Source organism: Spodoptera frugiperda, chromosome 12 (assembly GCF_023101765.2).
Source record: "Spodoptera frugiperda isolate SF20-4 chromosome 12, AGI-APGP_CSIRO_Sfru_2.0, whole genome shotgun sequence".
Lineage (NCBI taxonomy): Eukaryota > Metazoa > Arthropoda > Insecta > Lepidoptera > Noctuidae > Spodoptera > Spodoptera frugiperda.
Window position 1 is genome coordinate 12,762,939 of NC_064223.1, and position 12,690 is coordinate 12,775,628.

Below are 12,690 nucleotides of genomic sequence, written 5' to 3' on the forward strand. Positions count from 1 at the left end.
GCTACACTTATTAGTTTTTGGATTCCACTAATGATAATTTAACCCTACGCGTTTAAGGAACTGCTTCAGAACTGTTCTTAGTGAGAGGGCAAACCAGCAGCCGAATTACCTGTTGGTAGTTGATTGACTCGAGAGGAGTTACCAGACCTCAATAGTAAGTTTATTGACTAAAAGGTACAAAACCATAAACAAATTCATAATGGCAACATCATAAGCATGGACAGAGCAAGAAGGAAAGGAACCTCAATCCTATATTCTATGCTCTTAACGTGACACGGCAACGATATAAAAGAGACGTAAGTATTTCAATAACACAGAAAAATATCTACAAATTTCATTATTTCCTAAATATAAAATCGCTCCGCTTATGTCTTGTACCACGTGACCTTTACACGACGTCACAGATTTTGGGCGCTGATGATTGATGACAGTGATTTGGGCGGGGCGACGTTTTGAGCACAAGTCGGTAAATAAACCAGTTAATTTGAACTTAATCACTAAAGTAATAAGGCTATAGTTTGTGTATCGATTGGAAAGTAATTACATAGACACCACATAATTATTGTCTTTCACCTAAGTATGTAGTTTGTTACTAGTTTACTAGACGACTATTGTAAAATTATAATCTTTCATGTTGATACGCGATTGGTTGTTACGATTATACTAGTTGAGTTTTCTAAATTAACTAAAAATCACGGTTTACCCAAGGTTTTTTCGTCTTTTCTCAATAAAATTAATGTACGTGAGTAAACCGTGATTTTTAGTTAATTTAGTATGTCTCACGATAGTTATTATTCAAAAAAAGAGTTTTCTAGTTCGAAAAAATTCCGAGGCTAGGCTAGGCTCGGATTTTTTTTAATTTTAAGTTTTCCGTTAAAAAAACTGCTCAAATAACTGTTACAAAGTTATGTACGAATTAATTATCAATTTAACGATTTAGGAACGCTAATAAAATATGTTCAAATTAAATTACCCATTCATTCTATTTAGCATTTGATTCCGTTAAAAGCCTAAAATTAAATATTTTGATCGAGGACAGAAATATTTGAGTTACTGATTAACGTGGAGGTGCTAATTGGCACCGAATAACAAATTAATGTCAACGCTTTGGATACCAACGACATTTCTAAGAATTTTCCTTGAATATACAAAGAAACCACAGATACTTTTGTAATAGGCTTTTGAATTTTCTCGTCAACTTAATAATTGTTTCTCATAATCTCTTTGTCTTCGATCCATAAACAAGAACGGCCTAAACAGTGTACCATCAAAAGTGAAATTAAAACGACACCAAAACGCTATGAATCAAAACTGACCCATTTCCCTCAATTGCCCAAAAAATTGCCAGCCGAAATTTATTTTAGAGCGTATAATAAATACGACACGCTCTGAAAGTTATGGCTTACTTAGCCACATGATATTTCGTGACAAGCTCTTTTATTTTACTCCGAACTTGCGAAGAAAGACTACACTAGATCGCTAACAGCGTGAAGTTTGAGGCCATCGCTGTAAGGTCAAGACTAATTGAATATTTTGACAGTCATACTGTCCTAGAAAGAAAGTGTTACGATTGTTTATTGTCTTTAATGCTATATTAAATGGACCACACACGTACTTCACAAGAGAATCTTAGATCGAAGAACCTTTCTCCTAATATATAATTTTCTTGGTTCTTAAAAATGTCCTGGCCTGGCCTATCAGCGTTCACGAACCATAACCTTGACCAGGCGACCTTAAACGTGGTGTCCGGAAGCTGTACGGTGGGCCGGGGCCCGATGCGGCCCGGCTGCGGCCCGGCCCGTGAAAGTGTGCCGGTGACCCCGATACGAGGCACTGCATCCGCGACGCAGCTGAACTATGACGGGGCCTTACTCCGCCCGTGGTGGGGTGCTCAGGAAAATGAGATGGTAGGGTAAACCTATATACCTACTGTGTAGATAAATAATAATTGATGCTATAAAAGTTGTTTTCAAAGAAAATGGTAAGAATTTGGATAATTGGGGGTTTTACAAAAATAAATCGTTAGTTTTATCTAGATTTCAGAATGTATACAAGTAGAAATTACCTGTGTCTGAATGGATGAATGGCTTTGTTGATAGTGATTTTGTAAATACAAGTTGTACATAAGTAGAACAGTCAGTTAGCTAATATTATAATAATGGCAAATAATACCTTAATAGACTGACACATAAATGCTTCGCTTGATGAAGATAAAATTTGAAGGTGATGAAGTTGTTATTCCAAAGGTTGAAGGCGAAGGGTCAATACAACAGATGTTAGTACTACTCAACAACAGGTTACAGAAAAGAAACAGTATAAGTAATTTGTAAACCCAACAAACCTCATTATTGCACAATGATTAGAAAAGTATTGAATTACAACACGTCAACAATATCTTGGATTATGCTAATAACTACATAAACACAGAACTATCAATGCCATCATTTTTCAAAGTCAAAGTCAAGCTATGTTTACATAAAGCATGCCTAAAGCATTTTCTTGTATCTCGCGGGGGGGAGGGGGGCTTCAAAAGTAAAAGTCAGGCCGTCGAATAACAGTACCGGTGTTCACTCTCGACGCGGCACACTTAGCAGTGCTCGTGGTGAGGCAAATCACGTCCGAATAACTCCTTAGTAACTGGACAATGTGCCTACTACCGCACGCATACACTCACGGAGTCGAGTCGAATGGGGGGTACGGCATGTCAAGTGGAACGATTTTTACAAACTTCTTTTTGCTCCATAAAGTCATTTTGGGAAAGTCAAAGTCATAGTCATATCAATTATTCCAATTAAACCATAAATGTCAACAATTAAAGAAATGAATAATAGTCTGTCAGTTAATCCGTCAGTGAAGCTACATATCTATGATATGTCGTCAATGTGAAGGGTAGACCATCGCTCAGTATCTGCCAGCTAAATAAGATTATCATAATGACGCCTTAGCATACTTCTTGCTCACTTAGTATTACTAGCTGATACGGATGTTTAGAGCACCAGTATCCAGCGTTGTAGCAACAACCGGATACATATTAGGTAGTAACTAGATAGATGCAATTGATATGGTTATAAAATTTATATTGACAAACGGCTCACACATTATTAATTGATAAGTTTGAGAGCATGTAATAAGTTCAACTCCCACGGAAAATTGGGAGGCACATAAATCTAAGAGTTCGTAATCAGCCAATCTGCAGAGGTCTTAATTCGAGTATTTTTCATAAACTTCAAGCCATCGTTGAGGGTTTTTAAAATCTTAAATGATTAGAAACAAAACCTAGATCCTTCAACGCCAGGCCAAACTAGAAAGAAAAGAAGAAAACTTTTAAAAACCTATTCATTTACGTCGATGTAAACTGTTTTCCCACACAGCGAGGTGGCTCAGTAACCGACTTCAATTGTACCAGATATAATTGCACTCGTGTTTCGATTCGTAACTAATTAAATTCGCTCTAAAAAGGTAGTTAAATTACACTTTTCTATTAAAGTGATATGTTTTTTTTAAGTTGTAAATAAAAATACTTACCTTTTTTAATGGAAACCTTAAAAAATCGGCTAGATAGTTGGGGAGAAAGACTAGAAAGTATGGGATTTCTACCTCATGAGACCACGCTAGTGGCCACTCTCAGCACCAGTATGGGGTACCGGATCCTCTAATAAATCTGCTCCGGAACCCGAGCCTGGAAAAATAAAAATACATAGACACCATTGAATGAAGCAGTTTGGTTATACCACAAGTATCATACAAAGAGGACACAAATCTTTTGCTACCAACCATGCTAATCATCATTACTTATACGATTGAGATAATTAAAAACGATATTTTCAGCAATACTTTAGTAATAAGCGAACCTAATAGCTCTTGCTAAGCAAACGAGCATGCAAACATTCGACCAATTGAGGTAGTGTTCACAGTAGAACCCAAAACGACAGCATCATGCAATAAATTAAACTAATTCCATTAAAACTAATCCGATTAAGGTATTTAAATGCAGTTTGACCCAGATGTCGAGTATATTTTGGGCAATAACAATAGGTGTTCAGCAAAAATACCGTAATTTTGACATCAGAACTGATATCACGGGTGACGGTACTGCCCAAAGTGATTAGGCTTATCACCTACATGGGCACGTGGGACCATGCAACGGTATACACAACGGTGATCAACCCTCGCATCAACTACATATAGAGAGAATACTTTTGAAGATTTTGTTTATGAAACAAATGTTCTGATTTTTTATGTTAGTCTATTTATGATTATAGCGGTCCTCTTGCAGCGAAGGCATTGCAATCTATGCCAAAAATTACTGTATTTATAGCTTGACGCCTATGTATTTTGACCTCTTTTGAGATAAAAAGGGCCATACTTTCATTGTACTCGTACATCCCGTGTCTAGTGTGTGTAGTGTGTGTTTAGTGACTAGATGATTCATTATCATTAGCCTGTTCTCATCCACTGCTGGACATTAAGCCTCTCCAATGGCACGCCAATGAGCTCGATCTTCAGCTCTACGCATCCAACCACTACCAGCCACCTTGCAATAGACGATTACAATAAACCAAACGTCTCCCCAGACGACTGAAGAGTAGATAAAAAATTCATCAGACAATTTTCGTCACTGAATCCTTGAACCTCGCACTGCGTTGCACCCACGATTGCTAAACTATCTAAGCAGCCATTCACGGTACATTTGAAATGAATGGAATACCTTCATACCGAGTTTATAATGAGTCATACGCACAAACATACCTCTACTAACATAGTTGCAATATTGAAGGCTGATTGAGCCAACACAATAATGAGACTAAGCTCATGATATGCTATACTTAACTTTCTTTCGCTATGAAATAATGAGACCAGCTCTTATCTAGCTATATAATGGTAGTTGAAGCAATCTGGGAAATAGCTGCCGACTCTCAATGGAGACTTTAAATGGCAGTAGGCTAGGAAAAATGTCTCATAGCTTCGTAGATCAATTGATAAATGGGAAAATGGTACAGCTTAAGTAGGTTTACACTAAAATAAAAAATTAAAAATGTAGTCAGTGATGCTTTTATGTTGTCAATAGGCGCATAGCATATATAATGCTGTTTCCTAAAGAATATGGCTTAAAAATTTAACGAAACCTCTGAGAGATACCTAGTAAGGAGTGAGAAACAACGCTGTTAAGTTTTCAGGCTTTTTAAAGACCTAGCTGCGGCATCTTGCTGGTTCAGTCCGCCTGATGATGATGATGATTAAGAATATGGTTTGTACTATAAAATAGTTGAGAAACCGGATTCAAATTTCAGAACTTTTTATCCAGTGTAATTTTAGGAACTTTCGTAAGAACTATATGTGCTTTATTTCTAAAGTGATAATTTTCACACACGACAATCTACACGTCGATAATTTTATGTAATCCAGGGTAACTGTAGCACCCGTTACATTTATTAAATATTACATTATTTCATTACATGTTATAATGAGACAAAAACAGCAAATGATAGCTTACCGTGTACCCGCTCGCCTAGTTGTAGCTGATCTGTAATTAAGCTGTAATGTCAGCTTTCCTGACGCACACACACACACATTAACACGTAAGTATACAGGCTATGATTACACACATGCGTAAAAGACACGTGCGCTTGCGTGTAAATCAGGGGTGGCAAAGAGTAGCTGTTAGAGTACAAATTGCCTTAGTATTTAATTAGGTTGGTATTAAATAAGTGTGTGCCATGCTTCGGCATGAATGGGCCGGCTCGACCGGAGTGATACCACGGCCTCACAGAAAACTGACGTGAAACAACGCTTGCGTTGTGTTTCGATGTTTGAGTGAGGTTAACGGAGGCCCAATTACCCTCTTCTCAATCCTCGATTCCCCAACAAACCTTAAATTGCTAACCCCCAATAGGCCGCACTTGTAACGTCTCTGGTGTTTCAAGTGTCCATCGGTGGCGGCGATTGCTTACCATCAGGACGGATCACCGTATGCTCCTTTATCGGTATACTCTTTAAAAAAGGTAAGTATTAAAAATAAAAATGAGTATAACATAACATTTGATTACTTACATATTTCCAAACACAATTAAACTTACTTGAACACTTAATTCGATGGAAGTAATAAATTACTGAGTATTAGTAAATCTAATGAAATGCATTCAGTTTTTCATTAGGTTTAAGCACGCATACAACTGCAGGGTTAATGCAAAGGATGCATAACTGATTGCAACGTGAGTTCAAATGTCATGTGGGAACAATTCTTTGTAATTCTTCATCTTGGGTTCCATTCAAGAGTTGAGCAAAGAATTGTTGGGGTATTTTTGCTTGCGAAAAATTCTCAGTAGCAGCACAAAGCAAAGAAATGTGCCTAGTATATGACTATTGGCTCAGCCACTATTACAAGAGCCTTATAAATTAAATTGTGAAAAGTGGGTGTAGATTGTGCAGTGGCATAGCCATGATATGCACTTCTGTTTACCCCTTCGGATGATAAAAATAACAGGCTTGACGATATATTCTATACTTTTTTCTTAAAAAACATCTGTATCGGCCGATCTCCCATTAGTTCACAGCCCTGTAAGCTACACACTACACACGGCAGCCTACAAGTCAGTCAGGAATCACAATGAAGTACTGAATGGTGCACAGATGGCCAGGCCATTGGTATGGCGGCGCGGTCACCCTTTGTCGGCAAACGAAGACAAACGCTGATTTCATTAACTCAGGAATTGGGCTGAACTGTGTCCTATGTCCGGTTACGAAGTTATGATTTTCTTTACAGGATTTCAGAGATAGGAAGTGTTTTAATGTAAACCGATATGTAACGTATCAATTCATTTTGTAAATGTTAATCACTGGTGTTTGTTTTTATTTTGTACTGATAGTAATTTCAAGGCACTAAAGAGGCCTTTTTCGGTGTTGAATTTAAAAGGTTTATTAAGCATATTTTAAGTTCATAGTTATAACAATCAATCGAAAAGTAGATCTTAAATATATGAGAGGATAAAGACTCACTTATGACATATTTAACCTAACGATAGGCTATGGTTATTACTACTTTATTTATTTAAGACCTTATAACTTCAAACTTTCAAGATATGAGCGTACTCCTTTTTAAAAGGCCGGCAACGCACCTATGACTCCTATGGTGTCCATGGGCTGCATTGATCGCTTACCATCAAGTGACCCGTCTGCTTTTTTGCCCCCAATTCATAAAAAAGACATTGATACGGATCAACAAAATAAAAAATATATACAAACATAGTAATGACCTAAGTTTTGGGTATACAGGATTTATTGTGTCTACATTTATCTTTCCAGTAGTTTACCGACTGCGTTTAATTCGTAGCCGCAGGCGCATTGGCGGCGTGTCGTTTGTGAGTGAGCCTTACTTACACCGGAGTTTTTGTAGAGGAAGCACTCTGTGTGGGAAATTGTTCATTGTGAAATTATTTCTAGTATACAATGTAGTTGGTGTTTCACATTTTTAGACTATTTTTTGAGGGAGAATGTTATTATTGTGTTTTTAATTGTTAACAAAATAATAAGGTCATTTAATAAAATTAATAGCATTATTTTAGAAATGAAGGCAGCTGAAAAGTTTATCAGAATCTTTCTTTTTTCAGAATTTTCTTCTAGCGAAATAAGGTGTAGAATTTCCTACACTGTGCATATTTACAGTATATATTTAGGTCACAAAAAATAACCCAATAATATCCTAAACCTTTTTGCTATGGCCAAAGTTTGTGCATGTGTGTGTGGGTGCGCGCGCGCTAGTGTGCGTCGGTGCTCGGCCGCGACGTCGGCAGTGGGTCAAGAAACAAGGTCACGCCATTTCTCTTGCCGGGGAGGGGGTAGGGGGGAAGGGCTATGCGTAGGCGCAGATAGACGAGACTCGCAGAATTTGAGCTGGATAAGTAGCTGAGAGTTAGTGGGGATTGTGGAGTAGGCTCGCGTTCTTAAGATGTTTGGTTTGTGCTGTGGGATAATAAGACTGGTTTATTTTTTTCCTTTAATATGTACATACATAGATTCAATAAGCTCAAGATTAACTAGCTTATCACAACAAGACTATTTGTAAGGCTGCTAAAGACTAATATTTCGGTTTACTTCGCGTGATAAAATCGTCAGCCATTTTGAGTTATGTCTAGTCTAGCCTATACCTGTCTCATTCCCAATAGTGTTTAAATAAGGGCCCGCAGACAGACACTGGTCACGGCAGTGAACTTACAACAATGTAGCAGACATTAAAAGTAACAGTTACTGGCGAAATGTGGGTTTATTGTTAAACTCTTCATGCCCTTGAGGTAAAGAGGTAACTTTGTGGACTTCACCAATTTAGATTTTTATTTATTTACAGTAACTAAACCGTGATAATCGTTTACTTGATAGGAAAACAAAGATACACAAAGTGTACTTAATTGAATTCTTGTGTCCCGTGTAAAGGACACTGCTACTGCTGCCGCTGTTCAGGCCACTAGCCCCTGTTGCTGATTGCTATCAGCAATCCTTAACCTTTGGCATAACTGGTACACTGAAACGTTAAGCTCAACGTGTGTAAGGCTACCGGAGTCCCAATATCCCCCTTTCCCAATCATCTCAATCCCCAATTCTCCAACAACCCTTAAATTCCTAACCCCCAGAAGGCCTCTGGTGTTTCGGGTGTCCATGGGCGGCGGCGATTGCTTACCGTCAGGTGATTCGTCTGCCCATTTACCGGCATTATACCACAAAATACTACTATTAGATACTAAACAACCACTATAACTTATCTTGCAAAAGCAAGTTTGAATTTATGGAGTTAGTGATCAAACAACGTTTGATAAAAAAGAAGAAGACATATTATATTGGGCTGGCCTTAAATAACTTTAGATTAGGATGGTAGAAAGGAGAAAAAGCATCTCAAACAACCGCAAGTAAGAAACAAATTCATATTTAAACAGCTTAAACTAGTGCAACGGCAAAGTTTAGTCAGTCTACAAAGTCTGAATGGTATCGCCCACATGGAGAGGTCTACAAAAATACTGACTACAATGAATATAATATCGGGGTCAATAGTTTAATTAGTACTCCCACAGATACAGAACTGTTAGAACATTTACATAGCATTACCACTGATAAATATGTATGCGATATAATTAGCATCGCTCTGTGTTATATTTCACAATTTGATTCAGTTGTCTAAGAAGAGATGCAAGCTCGAGACTGGTGCACGGCTGTCTGGTCAAACTCATTTGGTTTACTCTGACCAAAAGGACAGTTTAGGTCTGGTGGGACAAACTAAGATAGAGCAATAATATTTATCTCTGTCTGTCGGTTCTATGGTGAAGCTATTTGCTCCTTCCAGTGTGGGAAAGCCATGCTACGGCACGCATGGTGCGGCTCGACCGGAGTGACACCAAGGCCTTACCGAAAACCGATGCGAATGGTATGAAAATAGTGGTAAGCTTTATTAGAGGGCTGATTGGTAGACAATTCTATTTAGGTTTTTCAAAATTCCATATAAATTCTTGTTAAAATTAAAGTGAAATTAAGCGATACGTCAATTCTGATACATAATCATAATCACCTACTTTTACTAAAGTATTTTGAGCTCCTAATGACTAAACACAATCTAATCTACTTCCGAACAGCAAAGACAATCTGGTATTGACGTTAATCGGCCGTAACTAATACATAAGACCACCTCGATATAACACAGATAGATAATCTTAATGGACTCGATATAAATCAGTAAAGCTTCCTGTGGACTTAGATACGTAGCTAGCAACAGTGACTGATCTGTGTCTAACTGGCTAATCCCGGTTTCACCCGCTGCTCGGCTCCTGTACAACGTAGCGTGATGTTTTGTCCTGAATAAAAGGTCAATCTTCCCAATCCCCGATTCCTGAACAACAATCCTTAAATTCCTAACCCCCAAAAAGTCGGCAACGCACTTGTAACGCCTCTGGTGTTTCAAGTATCCATGGGCGGCAGCGATTGCTTACCATCAGGTGATACGTCTGCTCGTTTATCATAAAAAAAAACATGTTTCATAATAAAATGTCTATGTCTTTGCCACACTAAAAGAATTTTTTAAATCGAACCAGCAGTTCCATAGATAAGCGCGTTCAAACAAAGTAATAGATGGTGGTGGTATGAGGGCGGCCCTCGATCCACGATGTTAGAATGGGGTTGTGTGCCTCAGGCTGTAGGCTGCCACAGAACAGTAGTCACTCATTGCTCGTGTATAATTAAGAGGAAGTGAAGCGAGTAATAGTGCCTACATTTATTGCAATAAGGATTAAGTTCATGCGGCAGACATTGTATGCGTCTAGTAATGGATTAGTTAGAGATAGTGCGCTGAAAGTAATCTTAATCGGTTTCTAAGAAAAAAATACTGCTATATTTTTTTAGGGGGATAAATCTTCCTATGACTTCTCCCGCCTTGGTTGTGGTGAGAGGGAATGTTAGACTCTTACTGACTAAAAATCACCCCGTTACTACTCCTGCTTTTCGAGCCGGAGGCGGTCCTCGGCTATGATGGACTAACCTATATTTCAAAGAGTCTTATACCATGCGTAGATACTCATGATATAAGACTTCTCAGATCTTCATATATATTAAAATAATTAATAGATATTAAATATGAAGATGAAGAGCCAATGACATACGAAAGATTTTCTTAAAGGCGAAAAAATTGACAGTTGGTATCATGAGAAGAACCAGGAAAATGGAACACAGTTTCCAATATTCCCATGTCTCACTTCATAAAATAAATGGCACCTAAATCGAACATCTGCCAATTAAGTACAACCACAAGTGGCTAAGTTCCCATGACTCCGATCCCTGATCTTCCGATTGAATGAGCATTCCTCACAGCTTAGTAGACCTACGATCCGCGTTCAGTGGTCAAAGTGTGCCAATTTTAACAGCCAGCGACCATTATACAGATGTGCATAATCTCAGCGTGGCTGCCCCCCCCCTCCCACCCCTTTCACCTGCCCTCGGCTCTTCGTAGCCCACTTCCGCGACACACATTCCCAAATCAACCGGATTGGGACCTAGATATTTTGGACACTGCCTTCCAAAGCAAATACCACCTTCACCCACCAAATTAAAGTTCCGTTTGCCACGCCACTTCACGTTTAAAGGAAAGTATGACTTGTTATTTTGATTTTAAGGTCGATTAAAGCGTTGAAGATGAATGATCAATGAATTCAAAACGGTACGCGGCGTTTCGGCGCGTGAGTTCAAATTTGAATGATTTTTAAACGACTTCATTTGGTTTCTGCCATTAGAATTGTTTACTTGGAGTAGCAGAACCGAAGGCTGTAAATCGAATGGCATGTTTTATAGGTTTACGAGTACCTACACTGAGCTAGCACATCCAAAGCATCGTGCGACTTTTTTTGAATTGCAATAATAATGTTTATTTTTCGTTTGGTCGGCAAGCGCAGGCGCAGGCGCGATGTTTGACACACTTTGCACAACTTTTACTATCTTTTGAAGTGTTACTCGAATAATTGTGTGTAATTATTTACAATAGAACAGGACTGAGATGGCGATATCAAAAGCTTACATACCTGTCTGTGGGAAAGATTTTGTAACAGAATCATTAAATTACTAAGTATGTACCTAAATCACGCGCTAATCCTAGGTAATCTAACTATGTAGGTAATATTTTGGACTATCTATACCTTTATAAACCTAATTTATTGTTTAACTAGCTACCAATCTTACCAGGGGGAGATTGTTTATGGGCAAACCTGCCATAACTTCCAAAACGTTCAACTTCTATAAGCCAGTATCTATAGTAGATACAACCATGAAAACACTGAAACACTAAGTCCGGCGCGAGAATAAGACATAATAATTGTCTTGGATCAGTGAAAAAATAAAACAGAAAATATTATTAGAGAGAAAAAAATGCGGTACCAAGAGAGATGTATAGTAAAATGCATTTAATCCATGGTAAGCAGGTAAGGACTACCAGCTTTAGATGCTCCTATTAGATTATCTTGAAGTTGGTTTTCCATATTCCATATTGCTCATAGCTCACCTCTTGCAAATACAGCAGCATTTGAAAACTAAGCTCCGATTTACCTTCTTCTAAAATAAATTACATTAAGCACTGAGAACGCTAAGTAAATACTACAAGTTTAATGATAAGTGGCAGTGTAGAGCATCACTTAGTAAGCCCACTTATACCGATACGTGGGCGATACCCGCGGTACATAGGAACGGCTGGTTCGGCATCAACTGGTTCCTTCGAACACCTCCAAGTAGGTTACTCAAGTAGGGCAAGCATAGTCTCTTGTTGGTTATATCAAACCAGATGGTCACGCTGGTGAATTTGTTTATAACTCTGGTTTATAAAAAAATTAGAAATTCTAGCTTCTGCCTTCTACCAATGGCGTCCTTATGTTTTATTTTAGACTAAAATCAGTGTTTAGAAGCTTATATATGATGCGTAACTATTCCTTGATCAGCGTTATTCAGCCAGTGTTCATTTATAGATGGAAATGTGACGATGATGATTTTTTTTATGGTAAAATCATCCTGACTGACTGACTTTCCCCGCCTAGGGTGAGGCGAGTGGGAGTGTAAGACTTAGGGTGTTTCCAACAAAGATGTGCTATTTAGCTATGCTAGAAAGATGTAATAGCTAAGCTGTGAAACTATGTGACCGTTTCCATTGATACTAATCTTTATAAGTGTTCGAGAATG